A 25591-nucleotide genomic window follows, 5' to 3' on the forward strand; every position below is an offset into this window, starting at 1 on the left:
GAATTTTAAAGCATTTTAGGAATCATCTTGTACCCTAAGACTAAACATGTGGTGAATTTGTAGCCACTCCTCACTCCTTTTCTGTGGTGAATGTTGATTGTTTTCTCTTTCTCTGGTGGCAGGACCCCGATAGCTGACTCAAGAATCATCTCTTCTGCAGACCCAAAGCAGGGGCATTGGGTGGAGCAGACTTCATTCCTCTCTTTGGGGCTGAAGAATTGAGCCAGGTTGACTGATTAGGTAATTTCTTTTTTTTCCAGGACATAGTGATTGGTTTAGGGGTGGGTGTGTGACCCGAGTATATCCAATCAGGATCAGTAAAGAGGGAGTTTTCTTTATTGCCTGAGGAAGCAGATATTAAAAAAATGTTTTTCCATTGGATGTGGAGTAGAGAGGATGCAATCTTGAAGCCGAAAGGGGCTATGACACAGAAATAGTATATTGAACCCCTGGATCCAACCATTGCCTGAAATCAACTCTGTCCCTGGAATTTTCATTTCAATAAGCCATGGACATGGGAACTCTGAAGGCAGGGACTTCATTGTTGTAACTTCAGTACTTAGAATGATGCTCAGCACACAGTATCGGTAAATACTCACTGGCTAAATGTCAGATCTAACAACCCTGCCCCATTGTAGGTTTCCACAGTCCCCACTGCTTTCTTTGTGTGTCCTTCCTGAAAGATCACAGAGTGCTTGACCATTCTGTGACCTATCCAGCTGCAGGTTTTTCTCACAGGCTCAAACCCAAACTGAGGCCTTGAAAATTTCCAGTTGCTGACAAAGGTATCTAGGTTGTTGCCCAAAACATTGAAAGAAACTAATGTGATTTGACTGTGTTCCTACTCAAATCTCATCTTGAATTGTAGCTCCCATAATTTTCATGTGTTGTGGGAGGGATCTGGTGGGAGATATTCGAATCATGGGGGTGATTTCCCCTGTGCTGTTCTCATGGTAGTGAATAAGTCTCACAAGATCTGATGATTTTATAAGGGGTTTCCCCTTTCACTTGGCTCTTATTCTCTCTTGCCTGCTGCCATGTAAGATGTGCCTTTTGCCTTCCACCATGATTGTGAGGCCTTCCCAGCCACGTGGAACTCTGAGACCATTAAACCTCTTTTTCTTTTCTTTTATTTTTTCTTTCTTTCTTCCTTTCTTTTGTTCTTCCTTTTCTTTCTCTTTCTCTTTTTTTCGTTCTCTCTCTCTCTTTCTTTCCTTTTCTTTCTCTTTCTTTCTTTTCTTTTTTTTATTATACTTTAAGTTCTGAGATACATGTGCAGAATGTGCTGGTTTGTTACATAGGTATATATGTGCCATGATGGTTTCCTGCACTTCATCAACCTATCATCTACATTAAGTATTTCTCCTAATGCTGTCCTTCCCATAGCCCCCCCCACCCCTTGACAGGCCCTGATGTGTGATGTTCCCCTCCATGTGTCCATGTGTTCTCATTGTTCAACTTCCACTTACAAGTGAGAACATGTGGTGTTTGTTTTTCTGTTCTTGTGTTACTTTGATGAGAATGATGGTTTCCAGCTTCATGTCCCTGCAAAGGACATGAACTCATCCTTTTTTATGGCTGCATAGTATTCCATGGTGTATATGTGCCATGTTTTCTTTATCCAGTCTATCATTGGGCATTTGGGTTGGCTCCAAGTCTTTGCTATTGTGAACAGTGCCACAATAAACATATGTATGCATGTGTGTTTATAATAGAATGATTTATAATCTTTTGGGTATATATCCAGTAACGATATTGCTGGGTCAAATGGTATTTCTAGTTCTAGATCCTTGAGGAATTGGCACACTGTCTTCCAATATGGTTGAACTAATTTACACTCCCACCAACACTGTAAAAGCGTTTCCTATTTCTCCACATCCTCTCCAGCATCTGTTGTCTCCTGACTTTTTAATGATCACCATTCTAACTGGTGTGAGATGGTATCTCATTGTGGTTTTGATTTGCATTTCTCTAATGACCAGTGATGATGATCTTATTTTCATATGCTTGTTGTCTGCATAAATGTCTCCTTTTGGAAGTGCCTGTTCATACCTTTCACCCACTTTTTGATGGTTTTTTTTTTTTTTTTCTTGTAAATTTGCTTAACTTCTTTGTAGATTCTGGAAATTAGCCCTTTGTTGGATGGAGAGATTGCAAATATATTCCCATTCTGTTGGTTGCCATTTCACTCTAATGATAGTTTATTTTGCCAGAAGCTCTTTAGTTTAATTAGATACCATTTGTTCATTGGGGCTTTTCTTACCATTGCTTTTGGTGTTTTAGTCATGAAGTCTTTGCCCATGCCTATGTCCTGAATGGTATTGCCTAGGTTTTTATTCTGAGGCTTTTTTTTGTGTGTATGTGTGTGGTTTTAGGTCTTATGTTTAAGTCTTTAATCCATCTTGAGTTAATTTTTGTATATATTGTAAGGAAGGGATCCAGTTTCAGCTTTCTGCATATGACGACCCTGTTTTCCCAACACCACTTATTAAATAGGGAATTCTTTCCCTATTGCTTGTTTTAGTTGGATTTGTCAAAGACCAGATGGTTGTAGGAATGGGGTGTTATACTGAGGCCTCTATTCTGTTCCATTAGTCTATGTATCTGTTTTGGTACCACTACCATGCTGTTTTTGTTACTGCAGCCTTGTAGTGTAGTTTGAAGTCAGATAGTGTGATGCCTCCAGCTTTGTTCTTTGTGCTTAGGATTGCCTTGGCCATGTGGGCTTTTGGTTCCATATGACCAATCATTAGAGTTAGTGGGCAAGATGGAATGTATCTAGAATCTATATTAGTTTTCTATTTCTATGTAATAAATTAGCACAAATTTTGTGGCCTATAACAACATATGTCATTATCTCACTGTTTCCATGGGTCAGGCATCTGAGCATGGCTTAACTGGGTCCTCTGCTCAAGGTCCCATAAGATTGCAATAAAGTTATTGGCTGGGCCACGTTTCTTTCTGGAGTTTGAGTCCTCTTTCAAGCTCACATAGTTGTTGGAAGAATTCATTTCTTTGCAGTTTTAAGAGGAGGGTTCTTGTTTTTTTGCAGGCTGTCAGTTGGGAGTCATTCTGAGCCTCAGTGGCCACTGCTCACAGATCCTCATCACATGACTGTCTCATGGGCCCTCTCATAACATGGCAGCATAGTCCTTCCAGGCCTACAGAGTATCTCTTTCCTCAGGAGGGGCCCAGTTTCTCTTTTAAAAGCTTTTATCTGATGAAGTCACATAATCTCTCTTTTATCTCAAAATCAACTAATTTGGGACTTTACATTTGCAAAAATCTCTTCACTTTTGCAACATAATTAAACTCAATAATGGGAGCAAAATCTTATCATATATATAGGTCCAACTCACTCTCACAGGGAGGGGATTACACAGGGTGTGTACATCAGGGGGCAGGAATCTTGGGAGGCCATTGTGCAGTCCATCCAATCAGGATCAGTAAAGAGGGAGTTTTCTTTATTGCTTGAGGAAGCAGATATACTTCTTGTATATCTACTGCAGCAACCTATTCTAAATTTAAAATTCTCTATTGTACAGATGAGAGAACTTAGGCTAAGAGAAGAAAAATAACTTGTCCAGGCATATGCAGTGTTGAGTGACAAAGCTGGAGTCAGCATTCTAGTCCTTCAGTCTCCTGCTCTAGTAATAGTTGAGATCTTGGAGCGTAGAGCTATTTCTGAACCTTCATTCGGGGCTATTCAGACTCTGAATTTGTAAAAATCGTCTCATGTTTTAGTGTTCTTTGTGTCTTTTCCTCCCACTCCCACTGTACCTCGCAGATGCATACACAATAAGTGCTTTTAGTGTTGATTTGACTAAGAAAATCCATAAACTAATTTTCAGGAAATTGAAGGCCAAAGTGAATTCACATAATGTCAAACCAAACCAATGAGGAATTCAGACACGGAAGAAAACCTTGCAGGAGTTGGATGAAATATTAATAGAGTCAGTGTCAATGACAATAGTATTTCTTCTTCCAGAAACAGCCGTGACCTTTAAGAGATAAGCATCACCATAGGGGCCATTCCTAAAGGGCTAGGCCCCCTGCTTTTCAGCCACTGAAGTCACTTCCCAGTGATGCTCATGCTGCGGCTTGTGGAAGAACATGATGAATAGGTGAAAAGGATGTTACAAATGTCAGCTAATACTCCTACCAAGTGATCTCCTGGAAGTGTTTTGGCTTTTTGACAAGATTTACTTCCCATCCAAATTAGGATATTTGAGTAGACTTGAATAGACTTTGTTGTTCCTCTTCCCATAGTTCAAGCTGATATATATATATATATATATATATATATATATATATATATTCTATTTGCTGGTTCATTATTTCATTATTGCAGTAAATATATAAAAATATAAAAAACATCTTATTGCAACTTCATTGGGACTATATTTAATGGGAGAGCTTTCTGAAGTTTGGATATCTATACAATTTCTTGGAAAAGAGCTGAGTTCATGGGAATAATAAAATTCTGTGCTTCTTAGAAAAGAACTGCATTCATTGGAATACTCAAATTCTGAGCTTAATTCTTTAGCATATTGCCTAAAAATAGGAGGTTGTTGAAGAATAACAAAGGCTAATAAGTGATCTATGGCATGATGGACAGATACTGGGAAGGAATGAATAAGGCCCTTCCAAAAATGCAGGAATCTGAAAGGCATTTTTGATTGGTTACTATATTAGTTGTCTATTGCTGTGCAATGAATTGCCCCAAAATTTAGAACAAAAACAAGGATTCTTTTTTTTTTTTTTTTTGCAGGCTGTCAGTTGGGGATCATTCTGAGCTCCAGAGGCCACTGCTCACAGATCCTTATGACACGACTCTCTCATAGGCCCTCTCATAACATGGCAGTGTAGTCCTTCCAGGCCTAAGGAGGGGGTGCTTAACACAGGAAATATTTATGGCCTTTCCACGGGTTGAGAATCCACATGTGGCTTTACTGAGAACTTCTGGCTCAGGGTCTCTCACAGGCTGCTGTCTAGGTATTAGCCAGGGCTGAGGTCTCATCTGAAGACTCTACTGGAGGAGGATCCTCTTCCAAGTTCACTTACATGGCTCTTGGCAGGATTCCTTGAGGGCTGTTGGTTGTAAGCATCAGTTCCTTGCCCCATGGGTATGGGACAACTCACACAGGCAGCTAGTGGTGTGGTAACTGGCTTCCCTCAGAAGGGTGGTGAGGGAGAGAAAAAGGGAGAGAGAGAGGTTATAAAGAGAGAGACTGATTGATTGATTGTTTCAGAATGGAAACAGAGTCCTTTTGTATCTTAATCTTACTAATCTCTTGGAAGTTGCATCCCATTACTTGTTCAGTATTCCGTTTACTATAAGGGAGTCACTACGTCCTGCCCATGCTCAGGGCATTAAGGGGAGTGGATTACAAAGAACATTCACGCCAGGAGGCAGTATCACTGGAGACCATCTCAGAGGTTCTACCACAGATAGAGAAAGAAAGAGAATATTCTATGCTGAGTTTGGACATTACTGTAGTGTTTTATCATTTGGGCAGGCATTAATCAGGCCCAGTTCTTAGCAAGGTCCAGAATGAGGCAGTACCCAAGCTTTTATGTGGATGTGCAGGGTTTGAGCAGAGGCTTTTTTTTTTTTTTTTTTTTTTGAGACGGAGTTTCGCTCTTGTTAACCAGGCTGGAGTGCAATAGCACGATCTCGGCTCACCGCAACCTCCGCCTCCTGGGTTCAGGCAATTCTCCTGCCTCAGCCTCCCCAGCAGCTGAGATTACAGGCACGCGCCACCATGCCCAGCTAATTTTTTGTATTTTTAGTAGAGACGGGGTTTCACCATGTTGACCAGGATGGTCTCGATCTCTTGACCTCGTGATCCACCTGCCTCGGCCTCCCAAAGTGCTGGGATTACAGGCTTGAGCCACCGCGCCCGGCCCTTTTTCTTTTTAAAGGAAGGTAATTTCTTATTGTCGTAGTAGAGACAGAGGTAGCATGCTGTGGGAGTTAAGAGGTGGCTCATGTTGTTTCCAGCAGAGAGGTCAGGAAAGACTCCTTAGAGGCAGCACCATTTGAAATGAATTTGAAAAAAAGAAAGAATGGTAGAGACAGCAGAGCTGGGTTGAGAGGAAAGGACATTTAAAGAGGCGGGACAGTGTGAAAAGAGACCCAGAGGTGGAGAGGGCCAGAGCATGCTGTGAGGAGGCCATGCTGAAGGTCAATGCTGAAGGTCAAAGAGATATTGTAAAAGTGACTTGGGGTGAGTGTTTCTACCACATGCTTTCTACCATTTCTTTGTGAACTTTCAAAGACACGCCCGACAATGTGTCATTGTGGAAGCACAACCTGGTAATTGCATGCAGTTCAGTGTCTCACATTTGCTTCAGAGAAATGGCTTTAGAGCTAACGCAGAGCTCCTATGTCAAAGACAAATTTCAAATACTTGTACAAAAAATTTTCAATATATTTGTTGCTTTATGTGTTGTAGGACTATATATTTTTAAAAATTTATTGCGTTTTAGGTTTTGGGGTACATGTGAAGAACATGCAAGATTGTTGCATAGGTACATACATGGCAATGTAGTTTGCTGCCTTCCTCCCCATCACCTATATCTAGCATTTCTCCCCATGCTATCTCTCCCCAACTCCCCACCCCCTGCTGTCTCTCCCCTATTTCCCTCCCACAGACCCCATTGTGTGATGCTCCCCTCCCTGTGTCCCTGTGTTCTCATTGTTCAACATCCGCCTATGAGTGAGAACATGCGGGGTTTCATTTTCTGTTCTTGTGTCAGTTTGCTGGGAATAATGGTTTCCAGGTTCATCCATGTCCCTACAAAGGATGCGAACTCGTTTTTTATGGCTGCATAGTATTCCATGGTGTATATGTGCCACATTTTCCCTGTCCAGTCTATCATTGATGGGCATTTGGGTTGGTTCCAGGTCTTTGCTCTTGTAAACAGTGCTGCAATGAACATTCGTGTGCATGTGCCCTTATAATAGAATGATTTATAATCCTTTGGATATATACCCAGTAATGGGGCCGCTGGGTCAAATGGAATTTCTATTTCTAGGTCTATTTAAGCCTGAAAAGGTGACTTCTTCAAGTCTGCTTTTCCCTAATTCTTCTAGTGCTGACTATGTGGAAATATCCAAGTCTGTGAAATGTTTTTGGAGAAGCCCTAGTGCCTGCATGATTTCCATCATTCCAATAGATCTGAGGTGTTAAAGGAAGAAATAGAATATCCTCTGTTGAGATTGGACATTACTGTAGTGTTTTACCATTGGGGCAGGCACTGCTCAGGTCCAGTTCTTTACAAGGTACAGAATAAGGCTTAGAGTCATGCAGCACTTAAGCCTTTATGTGAATGTGCAGGGTTTGAGCATAACTTCTAGAAGGCTTCTGTCAAAATGAAAATAACCACCCCATGGTAAAGGTACTTTTATCACTTAGCTGGGAGATGGTGGGCAGTCAATGGCTGCTTGGTGTCAGGGGCTGAACCAGAATCCAGAGAAAAGAACAATGCTGGAGCCATCACATTACCTGACTTCAAACTATACTACAAGGCTGCAGCAATCAAAACAAATTGTACTGGGACAAAAACAGACACATAGGCCAATGGAACTGAATAGAGAGCACAGAAATAATGCCATGCACCTCTAACCATCTGACCTTTGACAAAGCTGACAAAAACAAAGCAATGGGGAAATGGCTCATTTAATAAGTGGTGCTGGGATAACAAGCTAGCCATAAGCAGAAGATCGAGACAAGACCTGGGTCAAATGGTATTTCTAGTTCTAGATCCTTGAGGAATTGGCACACTGTCTTCCAATATGGTTGAACTATTTTACACTCCCACCAACACTGTAAAAGTGTTTCCTATTTCTCCACATCCTCTCCAGCATCTGTTGTCTCCTGACTTTTTAATGATCACCATTCTAACTGGTGTGAGATAGTATCTCATTGTGGTTTTGATTTGCATTTCTCTAATGACCAGTGATGATGATCTTATTTTCATATGTTTGTTGTCTGCATAAATGTCTCCTTTTGGAAGTGCCTGTTCATATCTTTCACCCGCTTTTTGATGGGGTTGTTGTTTTTTTTTTCTTGTAAATTTGCTTAACTTCTTTGTAGATTCTGGAAATTAGCCCTTTTTTGGATGGAGAGATTGCAAATATTTTTTTCCCATTCTGTTGGTTGCCAGTTCACTCTAATGATAGTTTATTTTGTCAGGGGCTGAGCCAGAATCCAGCTAAGGCACCACAGTGTGAGGGGTGCATGGTTATCAGGGGACCAAGAGACAAAAGGAGGAGGATTCCAGAGGCCAGAGCAAGAATCCTACAAGTTTGGAGTTGGAGGAACCTGAGAGTTTAAGATCACAATCTTATTTTTTAGTGAAGAATCTCAATGGAAAACTGAAATGGTAACATACGGCATGATAGCTCACTGATGGAGGTGAAGCTAGAATTTGGGGCCCCCAAAATAAAATTGAGTAGCCAGCCACATTGTGCCAGCAACAGAATCAGGAATACTGCATAAGTCTAGGTGACCTTCCAAGATCCTGCCCTTCAGAGTCGGCCTCTTTCTGCCGTAAGCCCTTTGTTCCACACGTCTTCATAGCTGCTACTGACCTAACTCACATTAAAGTGATGAGCATATGAATCTTTTTTCCCCTATATAAGTGAGCACCTATCATTTGTGATTCAGTGTACAATCTCACTCCTTCTGTAGTAGCGCCCTAAATTTCCCCTAGGAAACCCACTCTGCTCCCTCATTTTTGTGGTTGGGTAGAATTGACCTCATCTCCAGATTCAGGGGCCTGTGCTGATTACCCTGCCCTCTGCCACTGTTTCAGAGAGGGGAGCACAACCCGAGCAGACTCTCTGTTGAGATATATTCTGAGACTTCTAGAAAGGAAGGCTTTCTCTTGTTTACCTGGCTTTGGTTATGCAAGGCTTAGAGCTGTTTCAGTCATTTGCTACCAGGAAGGGGACCTTCCTGGGGCTGAGGATAACACATAAAGGAGGCTGAGCTGGGACAAGCAAAGGAACTAAGCTTGGATGTTTTTATTTGAGTCTCTGGACCAGCTGAAGCCAGTTTCAATCCTTGGAGCATTTGGCTACTTGAGCCGATAACCTAGAGTGATCCTCTTAAAACATAAGCCAGAAAATGGTACCTATCTGCTCAAAACTCTGCAATAGCTGCTTATAAGACTAAGAAAAGCCAACATCCTTATAATAACTTGCAAGGCTTTCCATGCTCTAGCCTGCAGTTATTTTCCGTCACCCAACCTGCTCATTCCCCTCTGGCCATGCAGTGGAGTCTCGGTGTTTTTACAACAAATGAGAAATGCTCCTGCCTTGGGTCATTTATCTTACTATTTCTTTTGCCTGGAAGTCTTTTCCTCCAGATAGCTGTACCTCCTTCAACTCTCTCTCCTTCTTCAAGTATGTGTTCAAATGTCGCTTCTCAATGTTTACCCCAGCCAGGCTATTTAATTTCGCAACCCCACTCTCCTTGCCCAAACTTCTGATTCTCTTTGCCCTTACCCTGCCTTTTGTTTTCTTTCTTTCTTTTTTATACAACACATAACACCTTTAACATACTATATATTGTATTTATTTATTGCCTTTAATGTTTAATGGCTGTCTCCTTCTTCTTGATCATAATTTCCAAAGGACAGGAAGTTTTGTCTGTTTGTTTACTTGTATTTTCCAAGTGCCTAGAACAGGGCCTGGTATAAAATTATTTGTTGAAGGAATCAATAATTGGGACTGATGGCTAAGAGGCTGTATCAGAAACAGTAGTGTGTGTATATATACATATATATATATATGTATATATACACATATCTCCTCTATATAGCCTAAGATATATATATATATCCTAATGTATATGGTATATCATATATATATATATCCAATACCTCAAAATGAATCTATTTCTATATTCCCACATATATGTGTATATATACACACACACACACACGAACACACATATACACACACACAAACACACATAGATTGGAATATAGGAAGAGATTTATTTTGAGGTATTAGTTCCCAAGATTATAGAGGCTGGAGTCTCAGAAATCCAGTGGTGTACGTAGTTCCAGTCCAAACTAGAAGGGCTGAGAATTAGGGGAGCCAATGGTGTGAGCTCCAGCCTGTGTCTGAAGGTCTTAGAACCAGAAACACCCATGTCTAAGGGAAACGAAGACAGATGGGCCCAGCTCAAGCAGAGTGAGTAAATTCACCCTTCCTCTGCCTTATTTTTTCTATTCATGCCCTCAATCGGTTTCATGATGTCTACTCGCATTGTTGAGGGTGATCTTCTTTGCTCTGTGTACCAATTCAAATGCCCATTTCTTCTGGAAACACTCTCATGGACACACCCAGAAATAATATTTTACCAGCTGCCTGGGCATCAGCCTTTAGCACAGTTAAGTTGACCCATAAAATTAACCATCACAGAGACAATGGAAGGTAAGAACATCATGCAGAACTGCCAATGGCTATTCTTTGACCCCATTGGTCTAAAGCAGACCTCACAGATGCTAAAATGGCTGCTCCTTACTTAGATCTGAGTCTGCTTCCCTATTGAACCAAATAGTTCATATCTATCTCTGGGAATATTCCAAGTATTGCTAACCTCAGCCAATTGGGACTCCCAGAGAGAAAGCAAAGTTTTTTTCTGACCCTATCTAAGGAAAATTTTATTTCCTTTTTCTTTTTATGATTTTAAAAGTAGGATTTTCCATTCTTCGAAAAACAACCCCTACCAAACACCCCAGGGTTATTACTGACTCTCGTGGCTGCAAGAAAATAATCACAGTGGCCCAAATTGCACATTTCTCAATTTTGGGCTTATTAGTTTTAAAGACCACAGGTGGGAGGTTGGAAATTGAGAGCAGATTGTGTTGTGTCAAATACAGTTCCTTTTCTGAGTCTATCTCTTTCACAAAAGGGTAAAGGAAAACCTTTCAGGCTGCCAATTCCTCTTGAGAACACTCCTGCTGAAAAAATTACACACATGTACATCTTTCAATAGTAAAATAATTTATAGGCAGATGATTAGAGAAAGAAATTCTCGAAGGAAATATATTTGTGAACATGGTTCTGCTAGAGATACAGCTGATTTACTTCATTACATAGTCTAGTTAACCTCTCCATAGATTAAGATACAGGCTCAGCTACTACAACAAAGCCACACTAACAGTGGCTCAAAGACATATAACTTTACTCCCATCTCTGAGCACGGTAGGTTGAGAGTCCACTGTGTTGGTGAGAATCCTTCTACCTTGTGGTTTTACCATCCTCCGTGTATGGCTTTCATCTTAGAATCTAGATGGCTCTTCACTCTACACTAAGAATTTTCATTGCATCTTTGACTACATTTTCCCAAAGAATCCTCTTAACAATTATTTTTGATACATTATTACAGCCTCTGTGTTATAGATGAGGACACGAAGGCCCTATGAGATTTAGTGACAGGACTGGTTGAAAAGAGTTCCAGACACTGATTTGAGTCTAGGGCCTCTTCCTCAGTGTTGACAATGGTTTAGCTGCATTAACCAGACTGGCTCTGGCTTTCACTGAGGCTATGAAGAAGTTGTTATAAAAACATTGAACCTAGCAGTAGCTATACCTGGCTTAGTCTGAGAATTTCACGTTTAAAAGGGAAGATAAAAATGTTCCCCAAGTGAGCTAATCATCTCATATTTATTAAGCCGCTGCAGAAAGCAGGCTTGGTGAACTCTTAAAATGGTACCCTTTAGTCTTTGAATCGCCTCTCTGGGCACCCAAAAGTCTTCCTAATAGATACTTAGAAGAATTAAAGCCTGGCTTTCTTTCACTTTCTGTATAAAAGGTCTTTTATTCCCTATTTTGAGCATCCCCTTTGGTACATTGCTTTTGGCATCTTCAGTTAAGTTCTGGACTGGCTTAGCCAGTAATGCTCGACTGTGCCCCATGAAGGAAAAAGTCATGTTTGTCTTGTTCATTGTTGTGCCCCTACCTAGTCCATAATCTGGCATAGAACATTCATCCCAAAACCATTTGTTGAAGAAATTAATTTTTGAAAATTGAGTAGGGAATGCCAAGTAAGCTCTTTATAATATAGACAGAGTTGAAAGAGAATACTGAGAATCAGAGATGCAATACAGGGTAGTAGAAAGAAAACAGAATGATATTAAAAAAAGCAAAAAACAAAAAACCTAAGACTGGGCACAGTGGTTCATGCCTGTAATCTCAGGACTTTGGGAGGCCAAAGCAGGCAGATCACAAAGTCAAGAGATTGAGACGATCCTGGCCAACATAGGGAAACGCTGTCTCTACTGAAAATACAAAAATTAGCTGGACATGGTGGTGCACGCCTTTAATCCCAGCTATGCAGGTGGTTGAGGCAGGAGAATCGGTTGAACCTGGGAGGTGGAGGTTGCAAGTGAGCCAAGGTCGCTCCACTTCTCTCCAGCCTGGCAACAGAGAGAGACTCCATCTCAAAAACAAAACAAAACAATAAAACAAACAAACAAAAAAACAAATTAAAAAAAACACCTTGAATGACTATCTTGGCTGTGATTCTATGGCTGAAGGGTCTTGGGAAAACCATTTGACTACCTTGAGAATCATTTTCCTCATTTTAAAAATGGGCCAGTGATACAGAGTAGATTCATAGAATTGCTGCAAGGGTCAGATAATGCATGTAAAAGCACTTTGCATACTTTGGGTACTCTATATACCTCTAGTGCAGAAATTGAGGAAAGAAAATAGTTATTTTATTGTGAATTGAGGGAGAATCTTTGGATTTGGAAACTAACCAAGTAGAGGACCTTTCCTTAATCACTAAGTTCTAATTTGTTGGAACATCTTGAGGTTCGACATGGCACATTCATCAGTGGATGTCAAGGTAAAGAACGTGCCCCTGAAAACTTTCCCTTGGTTTGTTACGGTGGCCACAGTGTCTCCTCTGTTGATGACTGGGATTGTTGGGGGCAATGGTGGGAGGGGGTAAGGCCACAGTGTGATCTTGACTTCCTGATTGAAGAAGCCTGGCTGAGATGGCTCTCTCAGCCTGGAGAAACCCCAAACAAGTGAACTCTGAGGAACCCAGGAATGTGCTGGCTCTAAATTCATGAGCTCAAGTAAATGGGCATGTGGAGCAAGCAGTGAGTTGGGGTCTGCAGCCTCTCAGGACTGCTGGTTGCTGGAAAATGTGAAATTGTTGCAGGTGAGGTAGCTAGTTGGGTTTCTCTGAGACAGGGGATAATCTCCTTTTAGAAGACACTTAACTCTTGGGAAACAGGTGGCCACAGGACACCTGAGTTCATAAAAGACAACTGGGACCACTCCTTGTGGCTTATAAGGAGTTTCTGGAACTATCTGGGGAGAAGGGATCCTAGAAAAAGAGGAAGGTCATGAGTCCTATTTCTGAAATCTTTCTTGAATCCTGAGGGAGTAATTTTCAAGGTCCGAAGACTAAATGGGGCAGACAGGAAAGGCTCCAGTGACTCAGAAAAGGCAGAGGACATGATGGATGGTTCTGGGGCTTTATGTAGTCTTGGACTTCTGTGGCACAGGGATAGGAATGGGATGCAGTGGAGTTCAGTAGAAGGGATGCAAACTTTAGAGTCTAAGATGCTTAAATTCAAATATAGACTTTACCTCTCACTATCAGCACAATCTTAGGTATCTGTGATGCTCAGTTTTCTCATCTGTAAAATAAGGATAAATGTTAGCTTTTGATTGAGTACCTACTATGTGTTGGGGTCTGTACTAGGCTCTTTACTCACATATCAGATTTAATTGAAAGTATCAACCTCATATACTGGCTGTCAGGATTTAATACTATCATGTATATGAAGTACCTATTCCTGGCATTTAATAAATGCTTAATAAATGTTTGCTATAGTCATCACCATTATTTGCTATCATGAAATTTTAGATTTCAGGCTTGGTGCCATTAGAAGCTGTGGTTACACTTGAAACTGATGTTTTCATATGAACAGTTTCTGGCTTTCTTATAATCTTTTTTGTATTTGAGTTGTATCCTTGAGAGTTTATTGGAGCTCAGTTCTCTCTGGCTCTCCACTCATGACTCATTAGCCAGAGCATACTTCTTTCTAAAGAGTGTAAGAGGCATCTTGGCCAGGGGAAAATGTGATTCTAATACGTCTGACATGCCACCATAGGCCCAGATCACCACCCAGAGACTCACCCATCAAGAGAGAGAGGGAATAAAGGATTGAACTGGATTTGCTTTAGGCCAAGACGCCTAAAGATTCTTTAGTGTTCTGAACAGCTGACAGCCTTTACCTCAGATAGTATTGTGAGTTGAATTATGTTCCTGCAAAAAATTCTTACGTTAAGGTCCTAATTCCCAGTACTTCAGAGTATGACCTTGTTTGGAGGTAAAGTCTTTACAGAGGTAATCAAGTTAAGATAAGGTAATTAAGGTGAGCCGTAAATGCCGTATGACTGATGTCTTTCTAAAAAGAGAAACTTGAAGACTGACTTGGATACAGAGAAACACCATGTGGACACGAAGATGGCTGTCTATAAGCCAAGGAGAAGACCTGAACCAGTTTCTTTCCTCACAGCCCTCAGAAAGAACCAATTCTCCCAATGCCTTGCTTTCAGACGTTCAGCCTTCAGAACTGTGAGATGATACATTTCTCTAGTGTAATCACCCAGCATGTGGTACTTTGTGATGGAGCCATAACAAACTAATAAAGATAACATTTTGGCTATGTTCAGGCCATGGGTGTTATCCTTACAGGGCTGGTGTGGTTTGGGAGAGGTGATGGGTAGAAATGGCCAAGGATTCCTGGAACTCAAGTTCCAAATCTGGATTTCACTTCCTCTTTTAGGATAAACATGAATTCCAGAAAGTGTTTACAAGGTTTACTTCCCTTAAGTTTCTGTGTTACAGAAACTTACAGTTATCAGCTACAGAGAACAAGAATACAAGAATTTATAAACTTATAAAACTTGCAAAGCAGGATACAAAAAAAGCTATAGAGAACAAGAATATAAGAATTTACAAACTTATAAAACTTGCAAAGCAGGGGAGAATGTTGACTCACATTAAAGTTAATAAATAAGAGAAATAATAAGTGTTTTCAAGGATGAGGAATTCACCAAAATAGATACATTGTGTAAAATGGCCAGCCTAAGTCATTGATACTGTTTTTTACAAATCTATTTATTTTTTAAATTAAAAGATAAAATTATATGTATTTATTTCATACAACATGATGTTTTGAAGGATACAAACATTGTAGAATGGTTAAATATAGCAATTAACATATGTATTCCCTTACATAGTTATCATTTGGTAGTGAGAACACTTACTATCCACTCTTTTACCATTTCTCAAGAATAAAATATATTATCATTAATTATAATCACAATGCTGAACAATAGATCTCTTGAAATTATTCCTCTTGTCTAACTGAAGGTTTGTATCCTTTGACCCATACCTCTTCAACCAATCTCCCTTATTGAAGAGGAAAATTTAATGAAAACAAAATTAATGCAGAAAAGAGAAGCAGAAATTAAAATTTTCTTTTGTAAGCAAACTTCCCTGAGTCCTTCCCCCTCCCATGGAATTGTATCCTGCTTTGCAAATTTTATAAGTTTATAAATTCTTGTATTCTTGTTCTCTATAGCTGATAACTGTAAGTTTCTGTAACACAGTGAAGGTAATAAGAAATGTCCAAGCTGGCAGGACTCTGGCCTTCTGGGCACTGTAGCAGAAGCCAATAGATAAGATCCATGCTAGAATCCTTGAGCTCTACAGATAGCGAACATCTGGGTTGCATTGCAACAGTCACTTGTAAGGCTAAGTTAGGTGCCTGTCATTGCTTAATGAATTGCCTTTGTTCTACACCTGTAAACTTGTTTTAGTGCCACTGTGTACTTCATGTATAAAAGTCAAGGTCTGTCTTTGTTAGGAGCTCAGCCATTTCGTTTCCGAGCTGGGCCAGTGTACACTTAAACTCCTTCTGCAACCTCAACTGTCTTTCCAGTCTCTGAATTTCTGCAACACTATAACTGCTCCAATTTTTGGTAACCACCTTTCTACTCTCTATTTATATAAGATTAACTTTTTTAGATTCCGCATATAAGTGAAATCACATGGTGTTTGTTTTTCTGGGCGTGGCTTATTTTGCTTAATACAATGTCTTCCAGGTTTATCCAGATTATAAAAGATGAAAGGATTTCCTACTTTTGTATGGCTCAATAGTATTCCATGGTGTGTATATACCACATTTCCTTATCCATTTATTCATGGATGGACCCTTAGTTTGATTCTATATCTTGGCTATTGTGAATAATATTGCAATAAACATGAGAGTGCAGTTATCTTTTCAATATATGATTTTATTTCCTTTGTATATATACCCGGTAGTGAGGTTGCTGAATAACATATTAGTTCTATTTTTAATTTCTTTGAGGAATGTTCATAGTGTTTTCCATAATGACTGTACTAAACTTTCTCGCTAATGGTGTGCAAGGGTTCTCTTTTCTCCACATCTTTTCCAACATTTACTATTGTTTATCTTTTTGATAATAGCCATTCTGATAGAAGCAATATGATATCTCATTATAGTTTTGATTTGCATTTGATGCTTAACAATGTAGAGCATTTTTTCATCTGTTAGCCATTTTTATGTCTTCTTTTGATAAATGTCTATTCAGATTATTACACCTTTTTAAACTGTTATTTATTTTCTCTGCTATTGAGCTGAGTTTGTTATATATTCTAGGTATTAACTCTTTTCAGATGTATAGTTTAAATATATTTTCTCCCATCTGGTAGGTCATTTCTTCACTCTGTTGATTATGTCTTCTGCTGTGCTTCAGAAGACTTTTGGTTTGATGTAATCCCATTTGTCTATTTTTGCTTTCATTGCCTATGTTTTTGAGATTATATATAAAAAAATCACCGCCCATACCAATGTCTTAGAGCTTTACTCCTATATTTTGTTCTGGTAGTTATACTGTTTCAGGTCTTTAAGTTTTTATATCATTTTGAGTTGATTTTTGATTATGGTGCGAGATAAAAGTCTAATTGTGATTTTTTTTCACATCAATATCCAGTTTTCCCAACAGCATTTATTTTATTTTTTTCAGAGACAAAATATTTTATTATATGGGCCAAGAAATAAAATAAGCAAGAGCATAGCAGTTCTCCTTGTTCCCAAGTCTCACAGGAGCGAAGGGGGTGGACTCAGATGGATGTGTGCCCATGCAGTGGGTCCTCTCCTCTTAAAGGAGAGATCCTCTGAGTTTAGGGAATGCAAATGTTTTAAAAAGAGTAATAGGCATGCTTACTCTTTGTCCCAGAGGAGACACTAACATCCTTGGAGAGACAGTCCAAAACAAAGGGAAGTCTGTACTGCTGCTTGCAAGATGTGGAGAAATGTGAGGAACCCATGAAAAAATATTGGTCAACACTTTCCTCATATTAGACAAGTGAGTCTGTATGTACATAGGCTACTGGATAAAACATTTTATCAAAACTGGTCAGAAAATTCAGACAAAATTTAATTCAGTCAAACAGCTGTATGTAATAAATAAATTAATATTTTTGGTGTGGCTACTGCTGATTCTCGAGTCCAGCTGCTTAAAAAAAATGTCTTAGTGTTCCAGCCCAATCTTCCAAGATTTTTATTGTTTTCAGTTTTATATTTAAGTCTTTAATCCATCTTGAGTTTATTTTTGTATATGGTGTAAGGAAAGGGTCTTGTCTCGATCTTCTGCTTATGGCTAGCTTGTTATCCCAGCACCACTTATTAAATGAGTCGTTTCCCCATTGCTTTGTTTTTGTCAGCTTTGTCAAAGCTCAGATGGTTAGAGGTGTGTGGCATTATTTCTGTGCCCTCTATTCAGTTCCATTGGTCTATGTGTCTGTTTTTGTCCCAGTACAATTTGTTTTGATTGCTGCAGCCTTGTAGTATAGTTTGAAGTCAGGTAATGTGATGGCTCCAGCATTGTTCTTTTTGCTTAGGATTGCCTTGGCTATTTTGAATCTTTTTTGGTCCCACATAACTTTTAAAATTGTTTTTCGTATTCTCTTAAGAATGCATTCGTAGTTTGATAGAAATAGCATTGAATTTGTAAATTACTTTGGGCAGCATGGTCATTTTAACAGTATTAACTCTTTCAATCCATGAGCATGAAATATTTCTTCATTTGTTTGTGTCATCTCTGATTTCTTTGAGCAGTGTTTTGTAATTTTCATTGTAAAAGTCTTTCACCTCCTTGGTCAGCTGTATTTCTAGGTATTTTATTCTTTTTGTGGCATTTTGAATGGGACTGTATTCTTGATTTGGCTCTCAACTTGGATCTTGTTGGTGTATAGAAATGCTACTAATTTTTGTACATTGATTTTGGATTATAAAACCTTGCTGAAGTTGCTTATCAGATTGAGGAGCATTTGGGCAGAGATTATGGAATTTTCTAGATATAGAATCATATAGTTTAAAAACAGGGATAGTTTGAATTTCTCTTTTCCTATTTGGATGCCTTTTATTTCTTTCTTTGTCTGATTGCTCTGGCTAGGTCTTCCAGTACCATGTTGAATAGGAGTGGTAAAAGAGGACCTCTTTGCCTTGCTCCATTTTTCAAGGGAAATGCTTCCAGCTTTTGCCTGTTCAGTGTTGGCTGAGGAGTTTTCATAGATGGCTCTTACTATTTTGAGATATGTTCTTTGATGACTCATTTGTTGAGGGTTTTTTTTTTAACATGAAGTGATGTTGAATTTTACTGGAAGCCTTTTCTGCATCCATTGAGATGATCATGTGATTTTTGTTTTTAGTTCTGTTTATGTTATGTAGTGAATCACATTTATTGATTTACCTATGTTGAACCAACTTTGCACCCTAGGGATAAAGACTATTTGATCATGGTAATTAGCTTTTTGATGTGCTGCTGGATTTGGTTTGCTAGTATTTTGTTGAGGATTTTTGTGTTTATGTTCATCAAGGATATTGGCCTGAAATTTTATTTTTTTGTCCAACAGAATTTATTGAAGAGAATGTCCTTTCGCAAGTGTGTGTTCTTGGCACCTCTGTCAAAACACTGTTGGCTGTAAATGCATGGATTTATTTCTGGCCTCTCTATTCTGTTCTACTTGTTCTAGGTCTCTATTTTTGTGACAGAAACTTGCTGTTTTAGTTACTACAGTCTTGTAACATATATAATATATTTTGAAGTCAGGTAGTGTGATGCCTCCAACTTTGTTTTTTTTCTCTCAAGGTTATTTTGGCTCTTGGGGTCTTTTGTCATTCCATATAAATTTTACGTTTCCCCCCCCTATTTCTGCGAAGAGTGTCATTGGTATTTTGATAGGGATTATATTGAAACGAGATTGCTTTAGGTAGCATGGACATTTTAACAATATTAAATTCTTCCAATCTATAGACATAGGATATCTTTCCACATATTTGTGTTTTTTTGAATTTAGTTCATCAGTGTTTTACTGTTTTCAGTGCACAGATCTTTAACCTTCTTGGTTAAGTTGATTCATAAGTATATATTTTTTGGTAGCTATTGTAAATGGTTTTTTTTTTTTAAATTTCTTTTTCAGGTAGTTCACTGTTGGTAAGCAAAAAAAATTCCTGATTTTTAGATGACCTTTTTTTTGCAATATTACTAAATTTGTTTATTAGTTTTAACAGTTTTTTTTTGTTTTCTCTCTATAAGATTATGTCATTTGCAAATTTAATTTCTTCCTTTCCAATATGGATGCCTTTTGTTTTTTCTCTTGCCTAATTGCTCTGGCTAAGACTTCAGTGCTATGTTGGATAGAAGCAGCAAGAGCGAGCATCTTTGTCTTATTCTAAATCTATGATAAAATGTTCTCAAATTTTCCCCATTGAGTGTTAGCAGTGGATTTGACATATGTAGCCTTTTAGTGTTAAGGTGCATTCCTTCTATACCAATTTGTTGACAGGTTTTATCATGAATAAAATGTTACATTGTGTCAAATGCTTTTTCTGCATCTATTGAGATGATCATATGTTTTTTTTCTTCATTCTGTTAATATGGTATATTTTGTTTTTAGATTTGCATAAGTTGAATCATCACATTCTATCAAGGATTCAATATGGATACACAATGCTATAAACCATGGAGGTCACTTTCATAGCCTCCTGGAGCTTGTTAAAATCACGTTGTAAGACCTGCATGACATTATGCTTAGTGAAATATGCCAGACACAGAAAGACAAATATTGTGTTATCTCACTTACATGTAGAATCTAAAAAAGTTGAACTCATAGAAACAGAAAGTAGAATGGTAGTTACCAGGGATGGGGGGATTGTTGAGTAAATATTGGACAAAGGGCAAAATTTCAAATAGGGATCTGCGGCTCTTTCATAATCTGAAATAGAGATGATTTGTCAAAGTTCAGTGCAGTAACACATACTAGGTAGAAAGAATAAATTCAAGAGATCTATTGCACAACATGGTGACTGTTGTTGATGGTAATGTCTTCTTGAAAATTGCTAAGAGAGTAGATTTTGTGCTTTCACCACACACAAAAAATGATAAATATGTTGTTGATGCATATATTAACTGGGTCAATTTAGCCATCCCATAATATATACACATTTCAAAATATTATCATAATATGTCTGTCAGAAATATACATAATTTTTATGTATCAGTTAAAAAATAGACATCGTGGCTAATGCCTATAATCCCAGCACTTTGGGAGGCTGAGGTGGGAGGATTGCTTGAAGCCAGGAGTTCAAGACCAGCCTGGACAACATAGTGAGATCCTGTCTCTAAAAAAATAAATTAGCTGGGAGCTACTCAGGAGGCTGAGGCAGAAGGATTGCTTGAATACAGAGGTTTGAGGCTGCAGTTAGCAATAACAGTGATATTGCACAAGAGACACCATCTGTAAATGGATAAGTAAATAAATAATTAAAAAATTAAACAAGGAAAAAAATCAGGCTGTAAGTACACATTAAAAAAGGCTATATGAAAAAACTAGTTTTCAGGTGGGAGATAGAAGTAGAGAATTCTTTTGTCCCTGCTGAGGACATCCTCTTGATAGCAAGCAGAATATGTGTCCACGAGAAGAACATTATGGCCAAATATGGCAACCAAGGCAGCACTCAAACTCCACAAAAGCAGGGACTGCTGTGCTGGTATAAACGTTGTAACATGAAAGACCAAGCCTTAGGGGCTTATTATGGAAAAAGTGATTGGTGGCACTGGACCTGCAGGAGGACAGTGAAAAAGTAGGACACATATTTACAATACTTCTGTTAAACATCCTACCAACTGGGCCAGCTGCTAACAGGATGCAGACTTTCGAAGACAGAGCTAAGGAATATACCTCAGTATGGCTTGTTTTACTACGTAAATTAAATGACACCAAGAAATTATTTATCATTTATAGAAATTGTTATTATTTACAGAAAGTGTGGGGAAAAAAGTGACATGAGAGGAAAATATTCTAGTTGTTACTTTATCTTAACTAAAAATAATGTGTATTGTTTGGCCAAGAGTACAAGCTCTGGAATTAAGTTAAAATCCTCGTTTTACCCCTTGATTATGTAGCTTGAACAGGCTGCTTAACTGCTCAGAGTTTCATCATCTGCAAATAGGGATCACAGATTTTTCATGATCTGAAATAGAGATAATTTGTGAAGTTCAGTGAAATAACACATATTCTCTGTGCTGACACTTAGAACACTTATCCTAATGTTAGCCAATAATACCGCTGATTATTTCTCCAGGCCTATAATAAACTTTCTTTTGTAAAAGAAGAACGTCTATGGCCTTTGTCCATGGAATTGTTGAGTCAGGGATTCTTCTATCAAAGGATTTCACAGGAGATTTTCCCCAGTGTTTGATTCTCTGGGCCCCATTTTTTTCCCTACAAATTTATCTGCTTTCTTTTGTGTTTACTGTATACTAGAAAATCTGAAAACTCACTAGGATTAGGGAGACACATTCCTCACTATTCATTTTTTTAAAATAAAATTACTGAATTAAGGTGCTAGTCTAGACTGAAACTACCTCAATTTCTGATAATCTATGATGCAGTTTTGCAGAATAATTTGCCTCAACTAGAAAGCATATGTTCATTTATTAAATGCGTCATTCTACATTAAAATAACTTGTACAGGTTGGCATCTTATGAAAACTGGTTGGTATTACAGTGGTTTAAAATTTCTCAAAATTAAAAATAATATGTTTAGAGAGCTGATAATATGCTTTAGGCTTTTTGTGGGAACAGTCAGGGGATAGATAAATGAAGTAATACATTCCAAAATATATTTCTTAAAAAGTTTTATTTTTAATTGACACATAATAATTGTAGATATATATGGGGTACAGCGTGATGTCTTGATACGTGAGTATATGGTGGAATGATAGCATATTCATTGCCCCAAATATTTATCATTTCTTTGTGGTGAGAACGTTTAAAATCCTCTCAAAATAGCTGAAAAAGAGGATTTTAAATGTTCTCATAGTATGCGTTTCAAGTTACTTTGATTCTTGTGCCACCTACTAGAAAGGAGAGATATTGAAAAACACTGCCACTGTAGGTTCCTGCAGTTGTAGGTACAGATATTAACCATTTTTACAGAAGAAAAAAGAGCCTATAGAGAGAAAGAAAGTTAAACCTGTGACAGGTAAGAAATGAGAGGAAATAATGAGAAAATTCTAAGGGAAAATTTTATAATATCACACAAGCAGCATTTTTGATAGTTCTAGGAGCTGTTGAAGTCCAACGCAGGTCTGTTAAGAAATCTTTATTATTTTCATGATGGTTTAAATCCTCATGTGCTGGTATAGAAACTGCTAAGCTTCTGAAAGTGATCCCACTAATAGCCTCTTACCTGTCTGGCTCTGACCAATAGCTTTAGGGTGTCTGTGTAGTTTAAAAAATCACCTGCAAACTGGGTGTTGTGACTCAAGCCTGTAATCTCAGTAACTCAAGGTTGAGGTGGGAAGATACCTTGACGCCAGGTGTTCAAAGCTGCAGTGAGCCATGATTGCAGCACTGTACTCCAGCCTAGGCAACAGAGGGGACCCAGACTCTTAAAAAAGAAGCCACCTGTAGGTGAGAAAACAACATGTCCGCTTGAGGAATCATCGGATGTCTTATGTTTGTTAACATCAGTAACTTCAGATAGAACTGATTTTCTCTAATTAAGCCAAGATCACGATATGACTTTGGTATGTGAGGCATAATGCAAACTAGGCTGTCTGTTATAATATATTGACATCTCTGGTTCTTTCCTTGATGTGTAGATACCCATAACTAAGTTGCCTTTTGGACAGAATAAATGACATTTTTGCTTCAAGTCAAACTTTATGCAAGATGTTTCCTTGAGCAGATTTGCAATATAAACGCATAAGATTGGATCTTTTCCTTCAAGTAATTTTAAATCTAGGGATAAGCAGAGCAAGAAGGTATGTAGGGGCCAGGCCCAGTAGCTCACACCTGTAATCCCAGCACTTCGGGAGGCTGAGGCCGGCAGATCATGTGAGGACAGGAGTTTGAGACCGCCTGGCCAATGTGGTGAAACGCCGTCTTTAATTAAAAAAAAAGAAAAGAAAAGAAAAAAAGAAGGAACGTAAGAATACCTAGGCCTGCTTTAATCGTGGTGAGATAATGGCATGAACGTTGGGAGTTATCTTAATTAGACTTTAACAACTCTGAAATTAAGTCACCCAGAGATTTATAAAATTATTTAGTCTATGATAAAATGATTTTTTTCTTTCAGTATTTTAAGACATTTCTCCACTGTCTTTTCGCTTGCATTATTTCTGACAAGAAGCCTACTTTCATTCTTACTTTTGTTCTGCTATTTATAATGTGTCTTTTTTTGGATACACTTAAGATTTTCCCTTTATTCTTGTTTTCTAGCAATTTTATTATGATATATGTTGGTGTGGTTTCTCTATGTTGCTTGTGCCTGGAGTTTCTTGTGATTCTTGAATTCATGGGTTTATATAATAGTTTTCATAAAATTAACTAATTTTAATCATTTTGCTTCTTTTTTCTTTCTTTTTTTAAATTATACTGTAAGTTCTGGGGTACACGTGCAGATCGTGCAGAATTGCTACGTAGGTATACACATGCCATGGTGGTTTGCTGTATCCATCCCCCCCATCATCTACGTTAGGTATTTCTCTTAGTGTTATCCTTCTCCAACCCCACCACCCCTCCCCTAGGTGCCCCATCGCCCAGCAGGCCCCCGGTGTGCGATGCTCCCCTCCTTGTGTCCATGTGTTTTTAATCATTATTTTAAAAAATATTTTTCAATATCAACTCGGTTGGTCTTCTCCTTCAGTGATTTCAATTATACATATACGCAGTTGCATGAAGGTGTTTCACAGCTCATTGATGCCCTGTTCATTTATCTTTTTGATTTTTTTCTCATTTTACATAGCTTTTTTTCTGCCTTAATGTTTACTAATTATTTATTTTACATTACAGCTAATCTATAGTAAATCCCATATTTTTTTTTTTTTTTTTTTTTGAGACAGAGACTTGCTCTGCCACCCAGTCTGAAATGCGGTGGCATGTTCTCAGTTCACTGCAACCTCTGCCTTCCAGGTTCAAGTGATTCTCCTGCCACAACCTCCCAAGTAGCTGGGATTTTCAGGCATACACCACACATGCCCTGCTAATTTTTTTGTGTTTTTAGTAGAGACAGGTTTTTTCATGTTGGCCAGGCTGGTGTCTAACTCCTGACCTCAGGAGATCAGCCTGCTTTGGTCTCCCAAAGTGCTGAGATTACAGCTGTGACCCGCCGTGCCTGGCCCCCATCCGTTTTTTAATCATCTGCAGACTTCATTGAATCTTTCATATCACTAACTATCATCTTTGAACATATGGAGTTCTGTTATAATTGTTTCAGTGTTCTTGTTTGCTAATTCTAACGTCTTTGGCAGTTTTTGGCCAGTTTTTATTACCAATTATTGTTATTATTGTCATATGTTCTCGTTTTTTGGTGAATTTTTGTTGAATGCCAGGCATTATGACATGCGTGGTGCTTGATGTTTTGTATTTTTATACATATTCTTGAGCTTCGTTCTGTAGTACACTTAAGATACTTGGAAACTGTATAATCCTTTTTTTCTTTTTCTTCTTCTTTTTTTTTTTGGCAGTGTCTGGCTCCGTCACTCAGGACTAGAGTGCAGTGTCATGATCCTGGCCCACTGCAACTTCTGCCTCCTGGGCTTAAGCCAACCTCCCACTTCAGTCTCCTGAGTAGCTGGGGCTGCAGGCACTTGCCACCATGCCTGGCTGATTTTTGTATTTTTTGTGGACATGGGGGTCTCCCTTTGTTGCCCAGGCTGGTGTCAAACTCCTGAGTTCAAGCAATCCACCCACCATGGCCTCCCAAAGTTCTAGGATTACAGGTGAGATATTGTTCCTGGCCATATGATCCTTTGAGTCTTGCTTTGTAGATTTGTTAGTTTGAACTGAAGCACAGCTCAGTCTAGAGCTAATTATTTCTGACCTGAGGCAAGTCCTTTCTGTCTGCTTCACCCAGAACATCATGAATCTTGAGATTTTTTTCAGTCTGACTGTTGAGAACAGGCACAATTTCCAGCCTTTTATGAGCACTGAGCACTGTT

This window comes from Sapajus apella, unplaced genomic scaffold, assembly GCF_009761245.1.
Source record: "Sapajus apella isolate SASKATOON/1434 unplaced genomic scaffold, GSC_monkey_1.0 scaffold14, whole genome shotgun sequence".
Classification (NCBI taxonomy): domain Eukaryota; kingdom Metazoa; phylum Chordata; class Mammalia; order Primates; family Cebidae; genus Sapajus; species Sapajus apella.